This window comes from Bos indicus, chromosome 14 (assembly GCF_029378745.1).
Source record: "Bos indicus isolate NIAB-ARS_2022 breed Sahiwal x Tharparkar chromosome 14, NIAB-ARS_B.indTharparkar_mat_pri_1.0, whole genome shotgun sequence".
Lineage (NCBI taxonomy): Eukaryota > Metazoa > Chordata > Mammalia > Artiodactyla > Bovidae > Bos > Bos indicus.
Genome location: NC_091773.1, coordinates 48988240 through 49012811, shown reverse-complemented (window position 1 = coordinate 49012811; position 24572 = coordinate 48988240). Strand labels below are relative to the sequence as shown.

Here is a 24572-nt window from a genome sequence, read left to right as displayed (position 1 = left end):
CTTGGAGAAGGAAATGGCAACCCACTCCAGTATTCTTGCCTGGAGAATCCCAGGGATGGCGGAGCCTAGTGGGCTGCTGTCTATGGGGCTGCACAGAGTCGGACATGACTGAAGTGACTTAGCAGCCACCTATACTAACACATGAATACTATTATGTGCCACGGCAGTTAAGCAGGTTCAAAATAAATTTAGCTCCCTAAAAATGCTCTATCTGTATTAATTTTTATTACTGAGACATGACATTCCATTTGCAAAAAAATCTCAATTTCTATTATTTCCTCCTACCTTAAAAGTTTTCTTTGCATTTTTAGTGAAAGAGTTTACTATAAAAAAGCAATAGGGTACCACAATATTTCTGTGTTGCAGTATTACTTGGACAGGTTTATGCAGTGGAAATAATCAGCATTAGAGCTTAAAATAGAATTCTAGTAACTACTTTATCTCACTGATTAAAATGCTTAAATATACAAGGAAAAAAATTTTTTTCTATAAACAACTGTGAATTATGTTCTCAAAATGGCACCTTTAGAACCAAAGGAATATGTTTTCTATTATTACCCAGATATTCTGAACTGCCCACTATTTAGTTTTATTTCATCTATATGAATATCTAAACGTATACACACATGCATGTATACATGTGCGCATGCTAAGTCACTTCAGTCATGTCCGACTCTTTGAGACCCTATGGACTGTAGCCCACCAGGGTCCTCTGTCCATGGGATTCTCCAGGCAAGAATACTGGAGTGGGTTGCCATGCCCCGCTCCAGGGGATCTTCCTGACCCAGGAATCGAACCCATGTCTCTTATGTCTCCAGCATTGGCAACCAGGTTCTTTAACACTTAGCCATCAAGAAAGCCCATATACACACATATATTTATGGAATACACTTGCTCAAAATAACCCTGTTGTAGATAATCAAAATAATTATCCTATCAAAGGAATAAGCTATCACAGTAATTTAAAAAGAGAGCTGAGATCACACATCCATTCAATGCAGATGAGGGTGAAGTTTCATTTCCATTAGAAGAGAAACTCCTTGAAGGTAAGAGATAACTCCTCTATGCTCTTTGTGGCAACTTGATCCTAAACACAGTAAAGAATCAAAACCTCTTTAAGAAGGTGGAACGGTACAAAGAGCACATGCAGCCAGTTTCTGAACCTGATTCAAATCACCTGCTGATGTAATCAAGGGCAAGCCCCTTTCTTTCTCAGAACCTCTCTACTTATGTGTATATTGAGGGAATTACAATAAATTATTTCTAACCTGCACTCTGCCTCTGAGACTCTAGGATGATGCTGGCTAACGGCTTAGGCACTTTAGTTTTCCCTTTACTCAATTTCCTTGAAAGACTACAAAACACTAAGCCATCAACAACTAAGCGTGGCATCAATATCACTGACACCTACCATTCACTTCTCCATTTCCTCCAACTTCCATTCATTCATTCAACAACTGTACATCCAGCATCACCTATGAGCTGAACACAGAAAGCAAGAGGACTTCACTTTTAATATTTGTTATCAGTTTAAGAGAGGAAGGATGTTTTTCAAAAAGTAAAGAAAATATTATATGGAACTTCTCTTGCTCAAAAAAAACCTAAAATGAGTACCTACCTATCAAGTAAGGCACAATTATTATAAGAAATCAGCAAATGCATACAGGCAATGAAAGGGAATTAAAAGTAATTTTGGAGTGTCACTCTCCAAGTTCCAAGTATGCATTTTTTAAATTTTGTAATACTTTTATTACAATTATTGTGATTTTTGCCATACGTCGACATGAATCAGCCATGGGTGCCCCACTCCCACCTCCCTCCCCACCCCATCTCTCTGAGTTGTCCCAGAGCACCAGTTTTGAGTGCCCTGCTTCATGCATCAATTTCCAAGTATGTATTTTTAAAAGTTCATTTAAGTTAAAAAATAGTACTGATGAATATCCTTCACACTATGTAATGAACACGCACTAATAATATGAAATTTGGTTTATATATATATGTATATATAGTATATGTGTATAATATATACAAAACCTGAACAAAACTGAAAATTAGAGAAGCAAGATGATGTAATCTCACCTCAATCTCTAATCCTGCTGAGTATGATTTGAATTTTAAGTAGCAGTTCTTATCATCATAATATATAATACCAGATGACATCTTCTTCTTGTTTTTCCAGATCATAAAACTCTCAAGGATTTAAAACCAAAGCTTAACACAAAAAGAAAAGATATGATAGTCTTCTCCTTAATATATGTTCCTTCCAGGCTTGTTTGTATCAACAGCCCAACAGTATTGAGTTATTAACTACACATTTCTTATAGCTTTTATTAAAGAAAAAAATAAAAAGGAAAGAAGAAAAAAAGAAAAGCAAACTGCTTCTTTTGATCAAAAGTCCCCCACAAAGAATTTAAAGAATTAAGCAAATGATAGCAAAATAAAAGGAAGGTCGACTTTTGGGCTCTTGGCAAACTAGATAGCTTCCATATGAACAACATATAAAGTTCACTTTTTAAAGAACATATGTGTTTGCTCATTGGTTTAGAGGGAAAAAACTTGAATCCTGTCTACTCCGTATATACAGATCAAAATCAGATCGCTTAAGTGAACTATAAAACGCAAGAGGACATTGTTTATCCAATCGCAAACCCAAGAATTGCTAGAGTTTAAATGTTTTCTGTTTCTACTTCAATGGTAGGTCACTTTTTTTGTAAACTGCTTCAAACTTCATAAACCCAATGTCAAATCCTGTTCTTTGCTATCCATGTCTATTTAATTTGCTCTCTCTGAATTGATTATTCCTGAATCTTTAAAGGTATTTTTGGACATCTTAAATCCTTTTGAGATTTAAATGTCATCACCTTCAAACAACTCCCATCAAATAAATCTCTTATTAATTCACATCAAATTAATCCATAATGATCGCTTCTATTAGCATATGCTTCAGAGCACAAAGCCCATTAATAGTCATCTGGACACTAGAACTAACTGGAGCTTTAGTGAGATAAAATGCACACTATTTAGATATCCGATTTCAAAGAGTTCTGATGCTGGCCCAAATACGTTTTATTAGGCTTTTATTTCATCATGCTATGTGCTCTATATTTTAAATATCTCATTTCAAATGTACTAGTCTAGGTAAAAGGAGATAGTCGATTAAGTAAGTAATAATGTCATATTTGCCAAAATGAGTATCCATGTATATATATACATCTTAGAGAAAGAATTTCAGTAAGTACTTACTCCTATTAAACAATTACAAAAAAGAAAATGGGGGTGGGGGGGAGTTTGACTTTAAAGATTTTTAGACATTTAAAAGTCTAAATGAAACTGTAGGATATACCTGAAAAAATGAAGCATGCACCTACTTCATTAATGGGAAAACTGAAACAGTAAGTGTACATTATGGAAAATCAGAGAAAGGATCATTATTTTCCCCTTCATAACAGGTGAGAGGCAAATGTATTAAAATCTCTGATTTGAATAAGATCACAATTTCACTAAACAAATTAAGAAACATTACTATTCATTGCCCATACATATGTCATTCTTCCTTTTGTTTTCCTCTCCAAGAAAAAAAAAAATTAAAAAGCATCTACAATGACAACTGTTGATTCAAACAGGCCAATCTGACTTTGCATGTTTGCCTGAGCCAGGCTCAACTTTATCCTTTCTTCTTTGTTAAACTGAGACTGTTTCAACTGGTCCAAGGGCAAAGACCCAAACATAGCACTTCAGTTCAAAAAGAACAGCTCATGGAAAAGTATGCATGCATCTCTTTATCTAGACGGTTATGAAAGAAATTGACATTTCATTTGTATGTAAATTGGATTTCTACTGATAACAAAAATAACGAGTGCTGTGCTCTGTAGGAATGCCTTTGACTTTCTTCCTAGCGTTTGCCAAAATACATCTTTGTATATTAAAGGTAGTTTACTTTTAATATACAATGTTGCTTTGTCTGTTTTCCAATCTGTTATTCAATTGAAAAGAAAGTCTCAATTACCTCAATCCAGCTCTGTAACTGGCGAACAGCTGTCTCAGTCCTCCCATAAGAAATCTGTGTCAGTCACTACAAATCCATTTGGTAAATTAACATGCATGTACAATATGGTGAATCTAACGGATGCATGCCATGACAATTCAATAAGAATGCTCACCATCTTCACATAACTGCTTAACCAAGTGTATTAGGCAAAGTTTTGGCTCATTTTTTAAAATTCATTTGTTTTTGGCTGTGCTGGGTCTTCATTGCTATGCACGGGGTTTTCTTTAGTTGAGGAGAGCCAGGGCTACTCTTCATTGTGATTTTCTTCATTTTTTTTTTGAGAGTACAAAACCAGATACAAGATTAAAACAATTGCCATGAAAGATATTGAGAGCTAATACTGGTTTTATATATATGAAAGCAAAAGTCGCTCAGTCCTGTCTGACTCTTTGTGACCCCAAGGACTATACAGTCCATGGAATTCTCCAGGCCAGAATATGGAGTAGGTAGCCTTTTCCTTCTCCAGGGGATCTTCCCAACCCAGGGATCAGACCCAGGTCACTCGCATTGCAGGTGGTAAAGAATTTGCCAAGGCAGGAGACATGGGTTCAATCCCTGGGTAAGGAAGATCCCCTGGAGGAGAAATGGCAACCCATTCCAGCATTCTTGCCTGGTGGGCTACAGTCCATGGGGTCAAAAAGAGTCGAACACGACTAAGCAACTGAGCACGCACACATACACACACACGCATATACACACATATTTTAAAATATTAATTTATATTATATGTAGTTCTGTGTTAACCTTCACTTTCTGTGTTAAATATAATATTTTTCATAATATGAAATTTAACAAATGTCATATACAACTCATAGCAATGTGTGTATATATATATAAATATGTATGCATATATACAAATGTGTATACATATATATATATATATAAATAGCCAGTGATGGGGAACATAAATTTCTGCCATCATATTCAACAGTTCTTGCTTACAACATTATTATTAACATAGCAACAACAAGTTACTGGTAAGTAGCTCGCAAACCCCTACTTGCTCATCCCTAAGGCACCAAAGGAAGCAGCTTAAAAACTCTCACCCATTAGATACTAACAGTTCAATAAGTAATCTGCTAGGTAAGGCACAAATATCATGAGATATCAGCAAATGCATACAGGCAATAAAAGAGAATTCAAAGTAAGTTAAGAGTGTCTGCTGCTCTGTATGTAAGTTCCAAGAGGCCAGGGATCTTTGTTTAGTATGTATTTTTAAAAGCTCATTTAAGTTAATAAACAGTACTGATGGATATCTTTCACACTGTGTAATGAAGAACACAGTGTGTGTTAGTTGCTCAGTCGTGTCTGACACTTTGCAACACCATGGACTGAGGCCCCTCTGTCCATGGAATTCTATAGACAAGAATATTGGAGTGAGTAGCCATTCCAATCTCCAAGGGGATCTTCCTCACCCAGGGATTGAACACAGTCTCCTGCATTGCAGGTAGATTCTTTACAGTCTGAACCACCAGAAAAGCCCAAAGAACACACTAATGATGTAATATCTGGTTTATATATCACCCTGTGTGCTGTGCTTAATCGTTCAGTTGTGTACAACTCTTTGCCATGCCATGGGCTGTACCCCGCCAGGCTCCCCTGTCCACGGGGAATTCTCCAGGCAAAAATGCTGGAGTGGGTTGCCATGTCCTTCTCCAGGGGATCTTCCCAACCCAGGTATTGAACCCAGGTCTACCCACACTGCAGGTGGATTCTTTACTGTCTGAGCCACCAGGGAAGCCCCAAAATACTGGAATGGGTATCCTATCCCTTCTCTGTGGTATCTCTTCCCAGCCTGTCCTCTTCTTCCTGAACCAGGAATTGAACCAGGATCGCCTGTATTGAAGGCAGATTCTTTACCAGCTGAGTACTACTAGGAAAGCCCATTATACCCTAGTTATTGCTAAATGCTTAATGTAAGCAACTCAGCATCATTTTCTCTTCTGATGAAAACAAAAAACTTTATAGACACAGGATGGAATCATTCGTCTTTTTTTCTTTTTAAGTACACTGAAATTTTCCAAAGAAAACTGGTCCTGTTTTAAACAGAAAATGTTTTAAAACTAGAAGGCAACTTATTATAGTAGAATAGGTTAAATCACTTTTTTCTGACTCTTAGGATGACAAAAGCTCTACGTATGAAGGGAAAGAAAAGTACACACAGAATTCCTTCATAATTTGTAAAACTTTTTTTTTTTAATAAACCATTGTTTCAGGACAGTCTTCCCATGCTCACCCCAAACTTAGCTAGGCTCTACCTGGAATTTTACTATGATAACTTCTTAAGTACAGCTGACAAGAAGAAAATCAAGAATTTTCTCTATGTTCTTTCAATGATACTAGTTTTTTTAAAAGAAATGTAAGGAAGTTCTTTGTTCAAAGTAAGTTTAGTGGAAACTGTATACTTTATACCTGCCTCTTCACAGATGCAGTGTACATTAGCTACTACAGCTCTGAAAAGTCCTGGGAATTATACAGCGGGGGAGTCTGTTCTATTTGGATTGGAATTTCCCGATCGCATTTGGCTTTAAGTCACCTACTGCCATATACCAACAACACTAATGTTCTGCTGAGCACAGTGCCGGATGCTGCTCTGTACAGTAATTGTCTTCCTGTCTTAACATATGTAAAATTTCTAAAATATTACATAAAATAATATGTGATGTTTTAAAACAAAATAAGTATCCCTTCATTAATCAGCAAGAAAACTGAGATGTTTTGATATGAAGTAGACCATTTTGAAGGGTTTTGTATTTTTTTCCAGCCTGGTTATAAACATTAAAAGATCAGGATCTATTATCATTAAAGATTTAGATTCAGTATTTTAACAGAATGTGTAATGGTAGAGATCACAGTCATGCTGGAAGGCCAAGGGGAAAAAATGGATGAGATAAACATCAATGCACATTACAATCTCTGATATCCAAATCATATATGCATAAGCATGTATGGATATAAGCTGAGTGTTATCTCTGAGCTTAACAGTTTACACAAATATAACTGCATAAAGAATTTTTTTTAATGTGATTTATTTTTCAGTGATTCTTTCAAATGGTGCCTACCACACTTCATCAATTTAAGGCACTACCACCTTGGATACTAAATCTGCCTCATTCTTTTATAATAACTTAAAATTTATCTGATTAAAATTAGGAACAGAAATATGGCAAAGAGTTTAGGGAGCTAAAGTGTGTGGACAAAGGTTAAAGAATGACCCAGAAATGTACTGAGGGACTCTACAGTAGCATCAGTGGTTCTCAATTGCTTGAAAATACTGGACAGAATAGATCTAATCCACATGCAAATCCCATTCCCAGCTCAGTCTCTGCTTCCAGATTCATCTCTGCTCATAATAAAAGATAGAACTAATGCCTGGACCACTGTCAAGAAACATGTGTCTTAGGACTAAGTATGTGACTGCATCCTTTCCTATAAAGCTTAATAGAATCTGGTTTGTGTTTCTGTGTGTAGAAGAGAAATGATCTATATGGAGGGCAGACTCCCTACATCACCCTTGCAAATCAAAGGCTCTAGCTTCTTGGGCTCTTGGATTTTGTTCTACTGTTACTGCTTTCCCCTTACCCCCAAAGATGAAAACAAAAGATAAACAATAAATTTAAAAACAGAAATAGCTGTGTAGATGCCAAAGTAAATGTGAAACAGGGAATTAATTTGAAGTTAATTTTAAACTCAAAGCCAGCATAGGAGTGAGGTCACAGTGAGGGCCAAGTGTGAGAGGACCAGCACGTATTCAGGTTACTCTTAGACCCCAGAGCACCTCCTTCACCATTCACCAATCAAGAAAGAATGGTGATGTGATGCATATGAGTGGGGCTGCAGAATTAATAAGGGCAGAAGCAGGCTCACTCATTAAATACTTTATACAGCTCATCTATTCAATGTTCACATTCAAGTTCAACATAAACTTAAGAATCTATCTAACCACACACACGGACACACACATACATCTTTGGAAAAGATTTCCACCACCCGCACCCCAATTAGTCATTTCTTTTCTCTGTCAATCTTGTTGTGGACACCTGTCATAAGAAGAGTAAAGGAAAAAAATATATATTTATATAATTCCAGATTCAGGTGTTTTCCAAATAATTCCTTCAAAATCTAATCAAATTTTGAAAGAAAACAAAATTCAGAACTAGACTTTTTAGGCTCACAATTGTGAATGTTAATGTATATCATAACCTAAATTTTTAGTTAATACAAAATATTTCCTATGTTGTTACCATGAGCTGGGCACTATGCCAAGAATGTATTATCTCCTTTAATTTTCATTTTCAACAATTATTTAAGTAAGATACTATTATTGTTCACATTTTACAGCCGAAGTAACTAAGATTTAGAAAAGTTAGATCAACTTGCTGAGGTCAGAGGCTTAGGACATAGAAGAGTTAAGTCTGAAGGAGTCTAAAACCAAAATTGGTTTACCATTGCATTTCTCACAAACCCCCTAACATTTTTATGAACCATAATTAAGCAAGGCATTCACAGATATAAAACTGATATAAACTTCCTGATAACATTTTACAAAGATTATCATCAAATGCACTTAAGGTACTGGATCGGTTCTATCCTTGTGGCAAGCAAAAATACAACCTTCTCAATATTCTCATGGACTACAGTGTTATCCTAACTTTTGAATTGTCCTCCTAATACCCAGCACATTACTAAAGTTACCAAATTATTAAAGTCTCTAACTGGATTCACTTTACAAAAGTCTTCATAATTTTCTTGGGCAAAAGTTGAGTCTTTTCCACTATCATCTGTGGCAATGTATGCATGTCTCCATTTGAAGTACTTGCCACAACACAATGTAATTATTTGTTTATGGTTTAGGCTACCTCAGTAAGGGCTACCCTGGTGGCTCAGATGGTAAAGAATCTGCCTGCAATGTGGAAGACCTGGATTTGATTTCTGGGTTGGGAAGATCCCCTGGAGGAGGGCATGGCTACCCACTCCAGTATTCTTGCCTGGAGAATCCCCATGGACAGAGGAGCCTGGGGGGCTACAGTTCTTGGGGTCACAAAGAGTCAGACACAACTGAGTGACTAAGCACACACACTATTCATGAGGCTATAAAGTCCCCCAGACCAGAAAATATGCTTTTGAACTGTGGTGTTGGAGAAGACTCTTGAGAGTCCCTTGGACTGCAAGGAGATCCAACCAGTCCATTCTGAAGGAGATCAGCCCTGGGTGTTCTTTGAAAGGAATGATGCTAAAGCTGAAACTCCAGTACTTTGGCCACCTCATGCAAAGAGTTGACTCATTGGAAAAGACTCTGATGCTGGGAGGGATTGGGGGCAGGAGGAGAAGGGGACGACAGAGGATGAGATGGCTGGATGGCATCACTGACTCGATAGACGTGAGTCTCAGTGAACTCCAGGAGTTGGTGATGGACAGAGAGGCCTGGCGTGCTGCGATTCATGGGGTCGCAAAGAGTCAGCCACGACTGAGCGACTGAACTGAACTGAACTGAATGCCAATTAAAGTATTAATAAACCCATTCATGTATCATTGTTGTCCAGTTGCTAAGCCGTGTCTGACCCTTTCAGACCCCATAAACACCAGGCTTCCCTGTCCTTCACTATCTCCCAGAGTTTGCTCAAACTCATGTCCTTCAAGTCAGTGACTATGTTAATAAAAATTGATAAAAATTAATTCACATATTTAAATATTATGCATTATCAATGATTGGCAGAGGCTATGACACACTCTCATTATTAACAATGAAATTATTATTGTATCAGCACACTCTGATAATGACTATTCGAGGGAAACAGCGTAGCACATTAGGGACATACAAGTTTTTTAAAAGTTCAGTGATACTAACACGGCCCTCCCCACTGAGACTAGCCTACCAACGAGAACAGACACTCACAAAAGTTCTTATTGGCTAGATGGGAATTAGCACACTTAGAGAGTTCCACCTAGTGTCTATCTCTTCAAGGAAGGCCTGACTCTCTGGACATTAGTCTCACAAGGATAAAAGCTAGGATAATGTTATAGTCGTCTTATTAATGTACAGTTGTCATCTAGCCACTAAGTCATGTCGGACTCTTTGAGACTTCATGGACTGTAGCCTGCCAGGCTCCTCTGTCCATGGAATTTCCCAGGCAAGAATACTGCTGTGGGTTGCCTTTCCCTTCTCCAGGTGATCTTCCCAATCCAGGCATTTAACCCATGTCTTCTGTATTGGCAGGCAGATTCTTTACCATTGAGCCCACCTGGGATGCCCCATTGTTAACACAACTAGTAACAAACAAAATCAAGACACACAGGGACTCAAAGTACTAATTCTGACATTATTTAAGCCTTAACAAAGAATGAGATATCATAGTTCTGGATCTATGGTCACAGAGCAATAAACGCATAAGTATTAAGAAGCAAGAACTATTTATTTTTTGAAACTGTGAATCACACAACTATGTTGGGTTGACTTGAGTTCTATATATATATATATGTCTATACAAATTTACATACTGAAAATATTTGTGGACTGAATTAATTAAAGGAAGGGTCATTAAAAATTAAGTACATTCTATATAGTATTAATTCTGCAATAATGCCTGTAATCAGTAAAATGAATTTTAGAAGTTCATATATCTGTGTGATTATTTGCCCTATATGTGAATATCATATGGTACTTAATGTATTTATGATATATTAATATACTAATATTTACCACAACTACATGCATTTATACATATATATTTTATTCACAAATTTTTACCACGTATCCTCTAATATTCCAAAATCTAAAATAGTCTCTATTAATAGCATAGTGTATAAAAATAGATACACGTTGTCTTTTAAAGGAATAAGGTGGAACATAAAAGAATACAGTAAAGTCTCAAACATCTGGATCAGACTCCTAGCAACTTAAAGCATCTGGAATGACATAAAACCAGAAGTTCAATTTAAAAATGTGAGGATGCACACATGTGCACACACACACACATTCACAGGAATACTCACAACATCTGAACTGACAACATTTATCTGAACTGTCAAAACTGGAACCAGCTCAGGTGTACATCAAAAGAACTGGTTCAAAAATTCCAACTACAGTGGAATGTATGGTCATACAATAAGATATTATACTGCAATAAAAATAAATAAACTGCATACAACAACATGGATGAATTTCACTAATGGGAATGTTGAGCATGAGAAGTCAGACATAAAAAGATGCATACTTTTACTGCATTATGAATGCTGGGCGTTAATGCATGCAATGTCTCAAAACACACAAAATCAATCTAAAGTGTGAGCAGTCAGGAAGAGTGATGAACTTCTGGTGAAGGGAAGAGAACAGAACAGGAGGGACCTGGAGGGCATCAGCAGTGTCTCTTGGTTGACATGAGAGATCATTATACAGGTGTATTTTATTTTGTAATAGCTCACTGAAGAACAGACTTTTGATTTATGCATTCTCCAGATAAAAAGTTATTGCGTATGTGCGTGCATGTGTGTGTGTGTGTGTGTGTGATTTTTCAGAGAGTCAGAAGTTGCTCTGCCAGGACCACAGGATACTTAATGCAGTGAGAGGACTCCTTTCAGGTGCCATTCTCTGAGGGCAGACCAAGCCATCTAATGGAGTAGAATGCTGCTGTTGGCCACTCTGGCCGAGCCGGGATGTGCCAAGTTGGTAGCAAGATGGTATTAACAGAAGAAAGAAGAAAAGAGAAATGAAGGGAGAAGAAAATAAGATTTCTGGACAAAAGAGATTTGAAAGGGCAAAAGGATTAAATAGAGGTCAGAGACAAAAACAGGAGCAAAAAGCAACAGACGGCCCAAAGAAAGCAGAACCTAACATATAAGCAAACAGGAGAGCAGTCTCTGTTTTGGACCCTGGTGGGGGGATGGGGGGGAGGGTCAGAAAGGGGCAAAACAAAAACACATCTGCAGTTACTAAGTGTATCAATAGGACATGGAAGCTGCATGAGACCACAGAGACAGGCTCAGTAAAGGTGGAAGAGTACGAATACTTGCTGAGCATCTATTATGCACCAGCCATCCGTTTCTTGGCTCACACAATTTTATCATTTAACCCTCACTGAAACGGTGAGGAATCTATTCGCCCTATTTTAACAAATAGGAAAACTGGAATTGAAAAGGGGTTAAAGTAACCCGCTTACCTGAGAAGACTGGATGGAAGAAATGAAAAACAGTCAATCAAACAATACTGTGGCTTTTTCAGGGAATCCACACATCAAAATTGAGTATTTTTATAAGGCAGAACAATGCTCTGTTGAAATGAAGTGTGGCAGATTCTACCCTGACCTAAGGTAATTGCTCTCCTTAATATGTAATAAGGTATTCCATCTCACACATTGAAGAATGATAGGTGTTTCTCATCTTGCACCAAAAAGATAAGTTAATAGGTAAAAATTCTATCAGTTTTAAACCTTCCACACGGTTAATATTTTCTTAAGACTTTGGCTTCTATTATCACGTGGCTTCTAAAAAAATGAACAAGCAGCACACAAATGTTAACAGAAAAACTCAAAAGTAGTGTGAGTTAATGTATTTCATGGGACATTTACTATTTGTTTTTTAGGCACACACAGACATAATATAATCACATTTTATCCAATGAAAATCACTCCAGGTTTGTGTGACATGATAATTTACCACTATTTCTACAAGAGAACCACAAAGTCCAAGATTATAGTCACCTAAATGAGCTTAAGAACCTTGAGTTTAAGCAGAATAAGAACTAGGTGGCTGGCCCCACTTCTTACGCTTCCTGGACATCAAAGCACAAATGTTCTAGACATTTACCTGTTGCCTTCAGGAAACAACTGGGGGTATAGATGGGACAAACTGTGAAAGGAGCAGCACAATGCCTAGAGAACAGTGGCCCTAGTTGTTTTATTTAAAATTAACTGCTTCCATGATTCTTTTGAGGCTGCCCAGGTGGCTCATGGTTAAGAATCTGCCCGTAATGCAGAAGACACAAGAGATGATCCCTGGGTCAGGAAGATCCCCTGGAGAAGGAAATGGCAACTCGCTGTAGTATTCTTGCCTGGGAAAGCCCATGGACAGAGGAGCTAGCAGTCCACAGTCCACCAGGTTGCAAAGAGTCAGACACAGCTGAGCAACTGAGCACACAGCACACATTTCTTTTGAACTTTTGGTGACGTGACATTTCACAGTGACAGTTTTACCCAGTTATTTCAAAATCAGATGACTACAGAGTTCACCTAAACAAACAATACTGGGATCTAGTAAGATTATCTTCACACCTGCAAATGACGACTTGGTTATTTAGGCTACAAATCAGGTTTGATTCAGAAAATAAAATGCTATTACCAAAATGACTTCATGAAAAGGTTAATATATCATGTGACATCCAGCTCTTTTAATCTTGTTAAAATATTAAGAATGCCCTGTTTTAAGGTTGAAATAGAACAAATTACATTAAAAGTGAGTCATGACAGAATTCTCTAAGAAAACTGTATCCTGCTAAGTCGGCTGCCATATTCTGGAGGGAAAAAAAAAAACAAAACAAAACAGGTTGTAGGTTCCCAAATATCCTGCCCTGGTTTATGAAAATAAAAATGGAATTCTCCTTCACAAAGTATCATGAATATGGTCCAAACGAGCTAAAAGAGTAGGTGAACTCTGGAATGTAAGGCCCGTAGTCCACAGTAGGAATGCTGAAAAAAATATATGAAATACTCTGATAATACTAACAAGTTAAAAGATACCATTACTCAAGAATACTTATTGATGACCAGGAATACTGCTTGAAAGAGAACCATTTTAGTCTGATTCAGTAACTTAGAATAAAGTTAGTCTTGTCAAAATGTCCTATAACTTATCCCCTTGTACATCCTTAACTCTCATGAGAAAACTCCAAATGTTTACCCAAATAAGCTGTTACCTGAATGTTTTTCCCAGCATCCATGGTCAAGTGTAAGTGCAGGCATCAATGTCCATCTAGCACTGAACCTTATTTTTTTGTGCAACCAAGACAAAAATGACCATATGCTATGATGACTAATGCTTATACTCAAGAATAAATTAACATCACATATATTCTACGAACAAAGCTAGTGGAGGTGATAGAATTCCAGTTGAGCTGTTCCAAATCCTGAAAGATGATGCTGTGAAAGTGCTGCACTCAATATGCCAGCAAATTTGGAAACTCAGCAGTGGCCACAGGACTGGAAAAGGTCAGTTTTCATTCCAATCCCAAAGAAAGGCAATGCCAAAGAATGCTCAAACTACAGCACAATTGCACTCATCTCACACGCTAGTAAGGTAATGCTCAAATTCTCCAAGCCAGGCTTCAGCAATACATTAACCCTGAACTTCCTGATGTTCAAGCTGGTTTTAGAAAAGGCAGAGGAACCAGAGATCAAATTGCCAACATCCACTGGATCATGGAAAAAGCAAGAGAGTTCCAAAACACATCTATTTCTGCTTTATTGACTATGCCAAAGCCTTCGACTGTGTGGATCACAATAAACTGTGGAAAATTCTGAAAGAGATGGGAATACCAGACCACCTGATCTGCCTCTTGAGAAATCTGTATGCAGGTCAGGAAGCAACAGTTAGAACTGGACATGGAACAACAGACTGGTTCCAAATAGGAAAAGGAGTACGTCAAGGCTGTATATTGTCACCCTGTTTATTTAACTTCTATGCAGAGTACATCATGAGAAACGCTGGACTGGAAGAAACACAAGCTGGAATCAAGATTGCTGGGAGAAATATCAATAACCTCAGATATGCAGATGACACCACCCTTATGGTAGAAAGTGAAGAGGAACTAAAAAGCCTCTTGATGAAAGTGAAAGAGGAAAGTGAAAAAGTTGGCTTAAAGCCCAACATTCAGAAAACGAAGATCATGGCATCCGGTCCCACCACTTCATGGGAAATAGATGGGGAAACAGTGGAAATAGTGTCAGACTTTATTTTTCTGGGCTCCAAAATCACTGCAGATGGTGATTGCAGCCATGAAATTAAAAGACGCTTACTCCTTGAAAGGAAAGTTATGACCAACCTAGATAGCACATTCAAAAGCAGAGACGTTACTTTGCCAACAAAGGTTCGTCTAGTCAAGGCTATGGTTTTTCCTGTGGTCATGTATGGATGTGAGAGTTGGACTGTGAAGAAGGCTGAGTGCCGAAGAATTGATGCTTTTGAACTGTGGTGTTGGAGAAGACTCTTGAGAGTCCCTTGGACTGCAAGGAGATCCAACCAGTCTTTCTGAAGGAGATCAGCCCCGGGATTTCTTTGGAAGGAATGATGCTAAAGCTGAAACTTCAGTACTTTGGCCACCTCATGCGAAGAGTTGACTCATTGGAAAAGACTCTGATGCTGGGAGGGATTGGGGGCAAGAGGAGAAGGGGACGACAGAGGATGAGATGGCTGGATGGCATCACTGATTCGATGGACGTGAGTCTCAGTGAACTCCGGGAGTTGGTGATGGACAGGGAGGCCTGGCATGCTGCGATTCATGTGGTCGCAAAGAGTCGGACACGACTGAGTGACTGATCTGATCTGATTTGATCTGATATTCACTCAGCATGTATTTTTGTGGGCATTGAGTTAGGTGCTGAGAATTAACTGGGAGAGAGGCAGACAGGAAGCCCGTCCTCAGTAGGCTTCCAGTCTAGTCACAGAAAAGAAAACCAGGACAGGCAGGTGCCTGATCCAGAACTGGTATAAAAAGAAAGAGTTCTAGGGGTAAAACTGTGTGCAAACTAAAAGAGTAGAAGCTGTTCAGGCACGAGCACAGGGTAAAGGGAATCAGGCAGCAGAAACAGCAAGTGGAAAAGGCCATCCTGTCTTAAGAGAGAATGTGACTTCTTAATGGAACTGAAGGAGACTTTGAAGTGTTAGTCATTTCAGTGGTGTTTTTGTTAAAATTTTCAATTCTGTAAAATAAAGAATAAAATGCTGTGGGAAATTTCTATTTTTCTGGAAGGAGTACACAGTTTATTTATCATCCATGTACACAAAACTTTAGATAAGCTCTTCCATCCAAAGTGTTTACTACTGGAACATGGATAAAACTTCTACATGTTATGGAAAAAGCGTTACTGTGATAAAAATAGCTTAATATCAACAATATTGTCTCTGATTTCAGTACAATTTTTTACCATCTGATAAGATAGTGCTAACCATCCTAAAGTTTCTTATCATAAGCAATTAGGTATAATCCTGGAAATAGGGTCATTATGCTCTGGATTAATTTATGTTCATTTATATATTAATCTATTAATGGTAAGTGCATATAATTTATTGAAAACTGATCTCTTCCCAAAAGCTTGATATTCTGGCTATGAAGCCAAAGTTGACACATTTAATTCTCAATAAAGTTTCTATTTACTCTGCCATGAATGCACAATATTAATGATTTAAAAAACCATTCTGGTTCATCAGATTGGAACATAAAGTACCACAACAAGCGCTGAATATCATGGATACATTCTGCTTATGGACAAGGACATTTAACACTAAAATTTCTAATCAATTAATTCACTCATATAGTCTAAATTTATTGAGCACTTAGTATATTTTAAACAATGCTGCTAATGACCAAAAGGGAAAGGAATTTTAAGAGAAAATGATTGCTTTCTAAGAAACAAGCTTCCTGTATCAATGAAAGTTCACAGTAAGCATCTCAATAAAAATACAGGATCACGTAGGATTATGCACCAAAATCAGCAGAGCAAACAATAAATTCCTTTGGAGACAAACAGTTAATTGCTAAATGTCCACTAATACTTTTATGAATATTATTATTATCTCCACTATTAATTTCACTCATAGTAAAAGAATGTAATGTGGTCAAGAGCAGTAGAAACATTTAAGGTAGATCAGAGTGAAGACGATCCCTAGGAAGAAATAAGAAATGCACAATTCTAGGGAAGAGAAAACAGAACTGCAGCAAATAGGACATAAAAGAAACAAAGGGTTACTCTCCAATACAAACACGTCAAGAGAAGAGTCTGCATCACTAAAACATGTGGTTACAAAGGTTTGCAAGATAGAATCTCGCATCCCAGTTGATGAGGCTGGAGCACTTGTAGAAAACAGGAACCCACTTGAAGTTTCCAAATAGAAGAGATTAAGAAAACCAAACCAGACATTGTGTAAAGTGTCCATTGAAGAAAAGTGAAAAATGAAGACTGTCACATATGTGAAAGAAAGTCAAATGTATTTCAACTCTGATCATGAAAGAATTAAAAAAAATAAATAAAAACTCAGAAATATCTTACCAGTACTAAAAAAAAGGGTGAGGTTATTGACATACATTTGTGAAACATTAATTATACTGGATTACCTAGGCGTTTCTGTGTTACTCTGTATTTCTACAGCTCAAATTGAGAGTTATTACTATCAATACAATATTTTATGTATCTGCTCCAAAATTGAAATTCCTGCCTGGACAGTGTTTCCCTTTGGTCATTCGTATTGATAGTCTCATGATCAACTGTATGAACCATAAACGAGTAGGTACCACTTAGTTTATTTCTTGAGTGGACTTATTGATGTTATTTAAATTTAGTGAATACGCTTCTGAAGCTTACTGAAATGGTACAAATATCAATCAGCTCACTAACCTACCTACTTGACACCTATTTGTTTCTGAACTGTGGGTCCATATTCAATATTTTATTTTAGCCTTGTTTCTCCTGAACCCATTCTAACTCTTAAGTTCTGGGACCTGCGGCCTTTTAAAAAGTTTTCCAAAGTAACTTAAAAGCAAGCCTTCCAAATTATCCCAGATCTTCACAGTTCCACTGGGAACTCACTCAGAAGCTGGTCAGAAACTCCATAACAATCCAACTAGTATATTCTGACCCACAGAATTCAGCAGTTAAAATAATGGCCAAGAAGACACGATCACTGAAAAATACCATTATACACAACACGTCTTGAAATAAAGATTTCAAGCCAGATCAATATAGAGAGAAGACTTAGCAGACATCAGATTTAAGTACTAAAGATCCATCTAAATTTTCATATTACAGCACTACTTCCTGGTTACCTCTCAAGTGTCCCAACTGTTCTACAACCAGATGGAATCTGTTTTTAAAGCAGGAACACTCCAAAATCAGGTTACATTTAGACAGAGAACAGCCTTCTTTGTGCCCATTCAGATTAATTCCTCCAAGACCAGAGCAGCAAACCTGAAGAGTGAACAAACGGAGTAACACGAGGTTACCTGAGAATCTATGTTAAGGCCAGGAAGGTGTCCTCAGGCACACCACACTGAATTTTTAGCCAGAAAATTTCACACTGTTCTCAGATTTGAAGTAATAGGGTTTGCAAACTGTTGTAGGCAGAGATCTCCTTGTACTTCCAAAAACAACCCCTGACATACTGCCTCATTTTTCTGATGTTGAATGGGATAAAGAGAGAAACGTACACATGTAAAAACACACAGCTGCACGCACACTCAAAGGATTACAGAAGCATATACACCATAAAGAAGAATGGTTCTAGCCAGGCTTCTTATCCTGAGTTTACCTGTATTGTCTTTATTCCTATAAAACATGTATAACATGTCTATCCTCCAGTTATTTTTTAAAGGGAATGAAAAGAGACGTGGATACAAATTAAATGCACAAACCAAGAGACTGTAAAGGGCGATGCAGTGTAACTGCTGGTCCACATCCTGCTCTCCCCTGCTAGGCTACAGGCTCCTAGTGGCAGCACACACTGACATCAAGATGCCCTTCTCTTTCTGACTTACTTCATTCTGTATGGACTTCCCTGGTGGCTCAGCTGGTGAAGAATACACCTCCAATGCGGGAGACCTGGGTTGGATCCCTAGGTTGGGAAGATCCCCTGGAGAAGGGAACAGCAACCCATTCCAGTATCCTGGCCTGGAGAAGTCCATGTACTATATAGTCCATAGAGTCCGCAAAGAGTGAGACACAGCTGAGAGACTTTCACCTTGACTCACTCTGTATGCAGTCTTGAGTCCATCCTCGTCTCTACAAATGACCCTATTTCATTGTCTTTTATGCCTGAGTAAATATTAACATATACGTGTGGAATCTAGAAATATAGTACAGATGAACTTACTTGCACGACAGGAACAGAGCCACAGATGGAGAGAGTGATCACTGGACATGGGGCAGGGGGAAGGAGAGGGTGGAATAAATTGGGAGAGTAGCACTGACATATACATACACTATCATGTGTAAAATAGCTACTGCAAAGCTGCTATATAGTGCAGGGAGCTCAGCTCAGTGCTCTATGGTGACCTAGAGGGCTGGGATGGGGGTGGGGGAAGGTCTGAGAGGGAGGAGACATATATATATACGTGTGTGTGTGTGTCTGTGTGTTCCAACAATATCCAGCTGTGGATGTGACTGGTGATAGAAGCAAGGTCCGGTGCTGTAAAGAGCAATATTGCATAGGAACCTGGAATGTCAGGTCCATGAATCAAGGCAAATTGGAAGTGGTCAAACAGGAGATGGCAAGAGTGAACATCGACATTCTAGGAATCAGCAAACTAAAATGGACTGGAATGGGTGAATTCAACTCAGATGACCATTATACCTACTACTGTGGGCAGGAATCCCTTAGAAGAAATGGAGTAGCCATCATGGTCAACAAAAGAGTCCGAAATGCAGTACTTGGATGCAATCTCAAAAACGACAGAATGATCTCTGTTTGTTTCCAAGGCAAACTATTTAATATCACAGTAATCCAAGCCTATGCCCCAACCAGTAACACTGAAGAAGCTGAAGTTGAACAGTTCTATGAAGGTTTACAAGACCTTTTAGAATTAACACCCAAAAAAGATGTCCTTTTCATTAGAGGGGACTGGAATGCAAAAGCAGGAAGTCAAGAAACACCTGAGGTAACAGGCAAATTTGGCCTTGGAATACGGAATGAAGCACGGCAAAGGCTAATAGAGTTTTGCCCAGAGAATGCACTGGTCATAGCAAACACCCTCTTCCAACAACACAAGAGGTGATTCTACACATGGACATCACCAGATGGTCAACACCGAAATCATATTGATTATATTCTTTGCAGCCAAAGATGGAGAAGCTCTATACAGTCAGCAAAAACAAGACCGGGAGCTGACTGTGGCTCAGATCAGAATTCCGTATTGCCAAATTCAGACTTAAATTGAAGACAGTAGGGAAAACCAACAGACCATTCAGATATGACCTAAATCAAATTCCTTATGATTATACAGTGGAAGTGAGAAATAGATTCAAGGGACTAGATCTGATAGATAGAATGCCTGATGAACTATGGATGGAGGTTCATGACATTGTACAGGAGACAGGGATCAAGACCATCCCCATGGAAAAGAAATGCAAAAAAGCAAAATGGCTGTCTGGGGAGGCCTTACAAATAGCTGTGAAAAGAAGAGAAGCAAAAAACAAAGGAGAAAAGGAAAGATATAAGCATCTGAATGCAGAGTTCCAAAGAACAGCAAGGAGAGATAAGAAAGCCTTCCTCAGTGATCAATGCAAAGAAATAGAGGAAAACAACAGAATGGGAATGACTAAAGATCTCTTCAAGAAAATGAGAGATACCAAGGGAATATTTCATGCAAAGATGGGCTCAATAAAGGACAGAAATGGTATGGACCTAACAGAAGCAGAAGATATTAAGAAGAGATGGCAAGAATACACAGAAGAACTGTACACAAAAGATCTTTACCACTAAGATAATCACGATGGTGTGATCACTCACTTAGAGCCAGACATCCTGGAATGTGAAGTCAAGTGGGCCTTAGAAAGCATGACTACGAACAAAGTTAGTGGAGGTGATGGAATTCCAGTTGAGCTATTTCAAATCCTGAAAGATGATGCTGTGAAAGTGCTGCACTCAATACGCCAGCAAATTTGGAAAACTCAGCAGTGGCCACAGGACTGGAAAAGGTCACTTTTCATTCCAGTCCCAAAGAAAGGCAATGCCAAAGAATGCTCAAACTACCGCACAATTGCACTCATCTCACATGCTAGTAAAGTAATGCTCAAAATTCTCCAAGCCAGGCTTCAGCAATACATGAACCCTGAACTTCCAGATGTACAAGCTGTTTTTAAAAAGGCAGAGGAACCAGAGATCAAATTGCCAACATTCACTGGATCATGGAAAAAGCAAGAGAGTTCCAGAAAAACATCTATTTCTGCTTTATTAACTATGCCAAAGCCTTTGACTGTGTGGATCACAATAAACTGTGGAAAATTCTGAAAGAGATGGGAATACCAGAACACCTGACCTGCCTCTTGAGAAACCTATATGCAGGTCAGGAAGCAACAGTTAGAACTGGACATGGAACAACAGACTGGATCCAAATAGGAAAGGGAGTATGTCAAGATTGTATATTGTCACCCTGCTTATTTAACTTCTATGCAGAGTACATCATGAGAAACACTGGGCTGGAAGAAGAAGCTGGAATTAAGATTACCGGGAGAAATATCAATAACCTCAGATATGCAAATGACACCACCTTTATGGCAGAAAGTGAAGAGGAACTAAAGAGCCTCTTGATGAAAGTGAAAGAGGAGAGTGAAAAAGTTGGCTTAAAGTTCAACATTCAGAAAACTAAGATCACAGCATCTGGTCCCATCACTTCATGGGAAATAGATGGGGAAACAGTGGAAACAACGTCAGACTTTATTTCTGGGGTCTCCAAAATCACTGCAGATGGTGATTGCAGCCATTAAACTAAAAGATGCTTACTCCTTGAAAGGAAAGTTATGACCAACCTAGATAGCATATTCAAAAGCAGAGACATTACTTTGCCAACAAAGGTCCATCTAGTCAAGGCTATGGTTTTTCCAGTAGTCATGTATGGATGTGAGAGTCGGACTGTGAAGAAAGCTGAGCGCCAAAGAATTGATGCTTTTGAACTGTGGTGTTGGAAAAGACTCCTGAGAGTCCCTTGGACTGCAAGGAGATCCAACCAGTCCATTCTAAAGGAGATCAGTCCTGGGTGTTCTTTGGAAGGACTGATGCTAAAGCCGAAACTCCAATACTTTGGCCACCTCATGCAAAGAGTTGACTCATTGGAAAAGACTTTGATGCTGGGAGGGATTGGGGGCAGAAGGAGAAGGGGACGACAGAGGATGAGATGGCTGGATGGCATCACCGACTCGATAGACGTGAGTTTGGGTGAACTCTGGGAGTTGGTGATGGACAGGGAGGCCTGGCGTGCTGCAATTCATGGGGTTGCAAAGAGTGGGACATGAATGAGCGACTGAACTGAACTGAACTGAACACATACAGACACATACATGGGGTTTGCAGGTAGCTCAGCGGGTAAAGAATCCACCTGCAATGCAGGAGACCCTGGTTTGATTCCTAGGTTGGGTAGACCCACTGAAGAAGGGATAGTCTACCCACTCCAGTATTCTTGGAGTTCCCTGGTGGCTCAGACAGTAAAGAATCTGCCTGCAATGCAGAAGACCTAGGTTAAGTCTCTGAGTTGGGAAGATTCCCTGGAGGAGGGCATGGAAACCCACTCCAGTACTCTTCCCTAGAGAATCCCCATGGACAAAGGAGCCTGTTAGGCTACAGTCTATGGGGTCACAAAGAGTCGAACATGACTGAGTGACTAAGCACATATATATATACATATAGCTAATTCAACTGTACAGCAGAAACTAACATAACATTGTAAAGCAACTATACTCAATAAAAATTATTTTTAAAATGCCAGTTTCTGAGCTGCACTTAACATGCCAGCAAATTTGGAAAGCTCAGCAGCAGCCACAGGACTGGAAAAGGTCAATTTTCATTCCAACCCCAAAGAAAGGCAACGCCAAAGAATGCTCAAACTACTGCACAATTGCACTCATCTCACACACTAGCAAAGTGATAGTCAAAATTCTCCAAGCCAGGCTTCAACTGTACTTGAACCGTGAACTTCCCGATGTTCAAGCTGGTTTTAGAAAAGGCAGAGGAACCAGAGATCAAATTGCCAACATCCGCTGGATCATGGAAAAAGCAAGAGAGTTCCAGAAAAACATCTATTTCTGCTTTATTGACTGTGCCAAAGCCTTTGACTGTGTGGATCACAAGAAAATGTGGAAAATTCTGAAAGAGATGGGAATACCAGATCACCTGACTGGCCTCCTGAGAAATCCCTATGCAGGTTAAGAAGCAACAGTTTGAACTGGACATGGAACAACAGACTGGTTCCAAATTGGGAAAGGAGTACATCAAGGATGTATATTGTCACCCTCCTTACTTAACTTATATGCAGAGTACAGCATGAGAAATGCTGGACTGGATGAAGCACAAGCTGGAATCAAGACTGCCGGGAAAAATATTAATAACCTCAGATATGGAGATGATACCACCCTTATGGCAGAAGGTGAAGAAGAACTAAAGAGCCTCTTGATGAAAGTAAAAGAGGAGAATGAAAAAGTTGGCTTAAAACTCAACATTCAGAAAACTAAGGTCAAGGCATCTGATACCATCACTTCATGGCAAATAGATAGGGAAACAGTGGAAACAGTGGCAGATTATTTGGTGGGGAGGGGGGGGCGTCCAAAATCACTGCAGATGGTGACTGCAGCCATGAAATTAAAAGACACTTACTGCTTGAAAGAAAAGTTATGACCAACCTATGCTGTCTAGCATATTAAAAAGCAGAGACATTACTCTGACAACAAAGGTCCTTCTAGTCAAAGCTATGGTTTTTCCAGTAGTCATGTACAGATGTGAGAGCTGGACTATAAAGAAAGCTGAGCACTGAAGAACTGATGCTTTTAAACTGTGATGTTGGAGAAGACTCTTGAGAGTCCCTTGGACTGCAAGGATTTCCAACCAGTCCATTCTGAAGGAGATCAGTCCTGGGTGTTCATTGGAAGGACTGATGCTGAAGCTGAAACTCCAGTACTTTGGCCTCCTCATTTGAAGAACTGACTCATTTGAAAAGACCCTGATGCTGGAAAGGATTAAAGGCAAGAGGAAAAGGGGACAACAGAGGAGATGGAGATGGTTGGATGGTATCATCAACTCGATGGACATGAGTCTGAGTAAACTCCAGGAGCTGGTGATGGACAGGGAGGCCTGGCGTGCCGTAGTCCATGGGGTCGCAAAGAGTTGGACACAACTGAGCGACTCAACTGAACTGAACTTAATGAGAGGCAAGATGTACTTCTTGAACAGTTAAATTCACAGTCAATATATAATTTTTTTAAAAGGAGGCACCCAAATATTTGGGGGTAGAAAAAGAACAAATATTACTATATTTCACTTGTTTTCACTTTTTTCAAAAGTCACTGCATTTTTTACTTTTAAGTCAGCATCTCTCTTAAACAGTTTGTGTACTAGAAGTACAGGGCGTAGCAGAATGTCTGGTGCCTATGTCAGTCACTTCATGAGGTAATCCCTGCAAACTGAAAACTTTGTCTCCTTTAACAAACTAGGAGCCCTTAATATCTTAAAGAAGTTAATATCCAGCAGTAGTAGACTATGTTTATAGTGTCAGAATGCCTTCATTCCACAGTCTGTCACCAGGGAATGTTTTAAGCAATAGGAAGATTAGAAAATATTA

General features: G+C 38.8%; 1 protein-coding gene across 8 annotated transcripts in view; it reads right to left on the bottom strand.

The window, feature by feature from the left end:
* Positions 1-24572, bottom strand: part of TRPS1 (transcriptional repressor GATA binding 1) — a 279514-nt gene that overhangs the window by 227456 nt on the left and 27486 nt on the right. Inside the window, exon 1 of one of the 8 annotated variants that reach the window (XM_070802759.1) lies at positions 1412-1786. The exons of the other annotated variants lie outside the window; for them this stretch is intronic. The gene's annotated coding sequence lies outside the window, so the exon portion shown is untranslated. Of the gene's footprint in view, positions 1-1411; positions 1787-24572 lie in introns of those variants that run through there. 8 annotated transcript variants of the gene reach the window in all.